Here is a 6000-nt window from a genome sequence, read left to right as displayed (position 1 = left end):
ACTGAGTTAAGATTTCTGCATCTCAGTTCCATCCTTCAATAGGGACCCTAACACACTGTAATTCCTGGTTCAGAAATATCCCAAGTGAATGGATCCAGAAATTGTATTTAACCATTTATGTATATTTCTAGTTATGAGTCAGTCTCCCTTTGGCTCAACTTGTTAAATGAAAGTCACTTTCAGGAGACATTAACTCAGTCCATTAGGGTGGGTGAGGATACTGGCCAGGGAGCCATTACAGGCCTGATCTTGATATGATCCAGTCCTTAAGCCCTTACTAGTCTTACTACAGGTAGCTAGGCAGTTCAGTGGAGAGAGCACTGGACCTGGATTCAGGAACACCTGAGTAGGAATGCAGCCTCAGATACTTACTAGTTGTTTGACAATGGGTAAGTCACTTAACCTCTACTGGCCTCAGTTTCTTCAAATAGAAAATGAGGAACATAATATCACCTACCTCCCAAGGTTGTTGTGAGGCTCAAATGGGATCAAATCTGTAAAGTGCATAGCACAGTGTGTGGCATATAGAGTGAACACTTAATAAATGCATGTTCCCTTCCCTCTTCCCTCCTCTAGTGATTAAACCTTATAGTCAGCAAAACTCTTCCTCTCCATACACAGTTCAGTGCTGTGTAGTATATTTTGGACTCACTCCTTCTCAATTCCTATTATCATGAGCATTATTTAGGCCCTCAAATCATTTCACCTAGACAGGAGTGGGTCCAAGTGCATCCCTTTGACTGAATTCAAATTTCACAGAACAAATTCGTTTAGTTAAAGGATTTGTTCTGTCAGACTTTGACTCAGTCAAAAGGCCTCATCCGAGGACCTAGAAGGCCACATGCAGCCTCAAGTTTGCAGGTCCCCCACTCCTGACCTAGATCATTGTAATAACCTCCCAAGTGGTCTTCATAATCCTCGTTAATCTCCACTTCCATCCATGTTTCAGTCTTCATCCCAAGTCATCTTGTTCACACACCACCATGAGTTCATCACCCTACTCAAAGACCTTCTAGGATCTCCACTGCATATACTATTACAGGTCACTGAACCTGGCATCTAAAGCAAGTTTGTTTTCAACCTACCTTTCTGGTCTTCTCTTCTTACTTCCCTTCATGAAGTCAACTTTCTGGCCAATCTGAAGCACCCTCCATCACCTCCAGAGGCACTCTCCATCACCCTCCAAGTTTTTGTGTTCTTTCTCAATACTCCTCCATTCCTGAGAATGGAGTAGAGAGAGACTCCCCTGTTCATGATGTCAGCAGTCCTCCATTCATTGGTCATCTGAATGGAAAGAAAAGAGGCATTCAACCCTCAGCAAAAGTTCCTAATTCTACAACTTTAAATAGCAATGCACCAGACACACAACTATTAAATCTGTAGCAAGACAGGAAAATGAGTACACAATGGAAAGCCTTCAGCAACCTCAAAACAAACAGAACCCTACTACTCAACCTAGGTCAGAAGCCTCCTGCTAGAGCTCAGGCTACATAGGATCCCATCATTTCCCCCAATAGCAACAGCCCAGCCTCATCTGCCATGCTCATCCTTCAATGGGAGAGAGAAAAGTCACACATGCACCAAGCCTCCTGGAATAGAGTAAACAGTGTTGTGTTGAAACCAATCCCATAGTTCAGGGAAGGGCCTTGGAACAAACCTAAGTGGAGCCAATGCTCTTAGAGCCTCCAAGCAAATAGGTCAATAGGTAGACTGGCACAGATATCTCTGCCCTGCCCCTCTCCCCCACACTCCCTCAAGGCTCTGAAATCATCTGGCCCTGGAGGCTAAGAAAGTAGGTCTCAGTTGTTCTTGGGGCAGGGGACAATCACTGAAGGCAGCTGAGCCAGCACTCACTTGTCAACAAGGAGAAAACTAGACAGTTAATAGAGAAAGCAGGTAAAGTGGAGCTCACCAACAGGGGAAAAATGAAATTGATAAAGAAAGAAGGATAAATAAGCAGAGAGACCAAGAAATGCCCCCATCAAGGCCCAGCTCAGCTAGGGATTGCTCCATGAGGCCCTCCCTGAGTCTACCAGGTGAAAGTTATCTCCTTTTTTCTCTCCCCCTTTCCCCTCCCCCTTCTCCCTGTCCATCTTCCTGTCCATCTTCCTCTCCTCCTCTGCTTCTCCTCCCCACCTCTCCTCCTCCACCTCTTCTCTTTTATCCTTTCTTTCCTTACAAATTTCTCCTGCTTTTTTCCCAAGTCTCTCCTCTGTATTGATTTCCTTCTCCCTTTTATCAGTTATTGATATACATGTCTTCATTTAAATTCAGTTAATTTATAAGCTCCTTGAAGGCAAGATCTAAATCATAGAAGGCAAACATGGGGTGTCCAAGAGACCCCACACTGTCTAGTTCAGCCAGAACTAGGTTCAAATGGCACTGAGAAATACTTAACAAAATAAATAAAAATATAATGAAACATAGATAGCATTACATTTTAAAATCAAGTCAATGTAAAGCCCACAGGGATCCTTATGTATGAATTAGGGCCAGCCCCTGATTGTCTTTGAGATTGACACCACTGCTCTAAATCATGCATATCTGTGTATACCCAGGGTCTAACAATGACACTATGCTTTTCCTAATGCATGGAATGTTAGCTGAATCAATCAATCAACTGACTATTTCTCTGCCCATAAGATAATTTCCCCTGAAGTTCAGTCTCAAGTTCTCCTACTCAGACTTTGCCCTCTCCCCCCACTTTTTTTAAAGAAAAATTGTCAGGTTCCTGACAATTGGAAAAGTCCAACAAGGGAATGGACTACCTCAAGCAGCAGCAAGTTTCCATTACTAGCAGGTCTCAAGAACATACTAGAATGCCAAAACAATATAGACACAAACATGTGAACAGCAGAAATGAGCAATTGCATGTTTAACCACTATCCCTATGAGGACACCCAAATTCTGGTTATTTATGTAGTTGGTGGAAGTGATATGAAAGATGGGAACCCTTTATGAATACCAGGGATGGAAGTTATTTCCAGTTGACTGCAATGTCACCAGGATGTAATTGTCCTGGGAGTGTGGGGAGTCCTGACATGCAACTCTATGTTCTTACCCCCAAGGAATACCATTTAGATGATGGATTCAGTGGAGAGCGACCAATACACAAATCAAACCAACTAAAAGGCATTATGGGTAATATGCATTTTTGTTGTCCCTGAGATGTATTATGGATTTCAGCTTTTCACTCTCTTACAATCCAAGAATATGTGAGCAAAATGTAGTTAACTAGCTAGATAGACAGACACTGATATTTCAGGCATGGAAACAAAGGGATGGAAGGAATTGAGTAAAGTAATAATGTAGACATAAAAATAAAGTATTATATATTAGGTGTAGAATTACCTGAGAATACTCTGAGTAACTCTTTGATGAGGATACTCTGAAAAATACACACTAGTCTGGGGCAGCCAGGTAGCATAGCGAGTAAGAGCATTGGCTCCAGTGTCAGGATTACCTGGGGACTGAATCCCGGGCTCCAACACTTAGCACCCACCCAGAAACACCTGGCCATGTAACCTTGAGCAAGTTATTTAACCCCAATCGCTTAGGGGCTGTAGCAGCAAGCACCCCAGCATCCCCGGGGTGGCTGCCAACACAGTTTTTTGGATCTGCTTTGATAAAGGAAAGCAACTCAAAATGGGTTAACAAGCTTACTTTAATCAGTCAAATATGTATCGTTTACCTCGTTCAGGGGAAAAAGGTCAGCACCCTGAACTTCAGAGTATACAGACATAATTATCAAGACAGAGAAACAGATCAAGTAGACAGGTTTCCAAACTGTCCAACCATTACATCCATACTAAATCAACATTTGGGTTTTTCAAAGCTGGGGGGCTCTCAACAAGGGCTTCCCATAGTCTCATCCAATCAAATCACAGAACACTTCTCAAAGTGAGCCCCAAAGCAAAGCCTCACATCAGGGATTATATAGCCTTCTCCTGGGTCAGAGAATGTAACCACCCTCTTGACACACTGCCCAATCACACAGCATCAAGGTGTGGGCATTCCTGAAAACCAAGCCTCCTGCCACAGGCTCCATGTGACCACATTCAGCCTATTAGGAGGCAGAGTATATTTTCAAATCAAGGAAGGTTCTCAGAGTCTCTTAAGCCTATCAAAGGGCCTAAGGTCAGGGAAGATCTTTAAATTTGCATTGCTATTACATTCGGCCCCAAGATCTTTCATGTCTATAGCATAGTCAATTTACTTTTGAATTAGCACTAAACATCTCCAAAGTGGCCACTGGGCCTTAAACAAACACAAAGTACATTGCATTATCACCTCAATTCAAAACAAGAGTCCAAATAAAGTTTTCTTGGGTGGAGGGGGGTGTCCTTCCCCTCACACAGTTCCAGCCCCTGCTTCCAAGTACAGATAGGGGGCTGGGCAACAAAACCAACAAGGTGGGATCCTTGGGGGTCCAAGGCACTTCATCCCACCCACCATAGTCACAAGTCCATCCTGCCCCTGGGTCCCAAACTGTGGGATGCGGCAAGGAAACACATTCGTGACCCTGCTTTGCTGCTCAGTTCTTATCTTTTCCTGTGGCTGAATTCGGAACTCCTGGGTTTCTTCTCTTCCCACAGGTGGCAGCCATTCCTGGCTTCTGCCCAGGTCCAGATGCAGGCAGCTCACTATTCCTGCTCTCAGCTCAGCGAAGTCCGCATGCAGGCCATTCTTCTCTCCTGGTCCATGGCTCCACAGAGGCCCAGCTACCACAACTGGAAAACAAATAATTATCCCAGCCCCCATACTTTCCTTTTACTCTGCAGATCCCACTTCCCCAAGGTTCAAAATACCAGCACAGGTGCTCTCCATTTTATTCAGTGAAAAATTAAGAACAGAGAAAATCAAAATATAGCATCATTCAAAATATAGCATTTGCCATGTGTAATTCAATCAAGTACTACCCCACCCCTAGACATTATAATTCATTTAGTTGATCCCAAAGACCCTCTTCTAAGTACTACTTCACCCCTAGACCGTACATTCATTTAGTCAACCACAAAGCCCCTTTTCTCAAATGGAGATTAGTTTCCAATCATAAGTAAAGTACATTCATTTGTTCAATCACAAAGCACAAAAAGGTCAAAAGTTCCCCACCCTTGGATTACAACTGAACAGGCCATCTACCCCAGATTTACAACAAGCTTAAGCACAGCATTTAATACCCAAAGAGAAGTCTTTTCTTCATACTGACACTCAGCAATCTTTGTTCCTACAGAGACAAAGCCTAGCAAGGCCACAAGATACATTGCCAGTGTCTTCAAGAATTCACTCTCTGTCTGCAGAAGAGTCTCAGGAGTTCTGAACCAACAGCAAGTTTCCAGGACCTCTGCAACAACAGCACTGTCCTTCACCAGTGGTCAGAATTCACTCTCTGTCTGCAGAACAGTCTCAGGAGCTCTGAACCAACAGCAAGGTTCCAAGACCTCTGCAACAACAGGACTGTCCTTCACCAGTGGACAAATCTGGCAAAACAATATCAAAACAGACAAAGTACAAGCATAACAGCCATGTTTCCTCAGACTTTGGCAGCTCTGGGTGGCAGCTCTCAAAAGTCCTGGGCAATTCAAAGTGGCCCTCAGCAATCCTCCCAGTCTCTCTCTGCCAGCAAGATGCTGCTTCCAAAAAGTTCTTCTGCCTCTCTCTTTTCTTGTGTCCCTCTAAATTTATGTCACCAACTCCTCCCAGTTCAGCCCTCTCTTTTCATGTCAACAAGTCCATCACACAAGTGGGATTCACAAGCTCTGGGTTTTAACACAATCAAACCAAAAACCAAGCCAATACAGGGGGATCTTTAAATTCCATTACTATTACAGGGGTGGCCAGGTGGCTCAGCGAGTAAGAGCACCAGCTCCAGTGTTGGGATGACCTGGGGATCAAATCTGGGCTCAGATACTCAGCACCACACCCAGAAATAACTGGCCGTGTAACCTTGAGCAAGTTACTTAACCCTGATTGCTTAAAAAAAATTACACCCTAGTCATT

The 6000-nt window shown here is 43.8% G+C and overlaps 1 long non-coding RNA gene across 1 annotated transcript in view; it reads right to left on the bottom strand.

The window, feature by feature from the left end:
* Nucleotides 1-1085: 1085 nt before the first annotated feature.
* The window catches only part of LOC138177473 (uncharacterized), a 111541-nt gene continuing 106626 nt past the window's right edge, over nucleotides 1086-6000 (bottom strand). Inside the window, exon 2 of the long non-coding RNA XR_011172506.1 lies at nucleotides 1086-1284. This is a non-coding gene — a long non-coding RNA (uncharacterized lncRNA). The remainder of the gene's footprint in view (nucleotides 1285-6000) is intronic.

Source organism: Petaurus breviceps, unplaced genomic scaffold (assembly GCF_028583685.1).
Source record: "Petaurus breviceps papuanus isolate PSGF00001 unplaced genomic scaffold, PetGlider_PUasm1.0 90417, whole genome shotgun sequence".
NCBI classification, from domain to species: Eukaryota; Metazoa; Chordata; class Mammalia; order Diprotodontia; family Petauridae; genus Petaurus; species Petaurus breviceps.
Note: the sequence above shows the minus strand (reverse complement) of the source record. Positions and strands in the feature narration are given on the sequence as shown.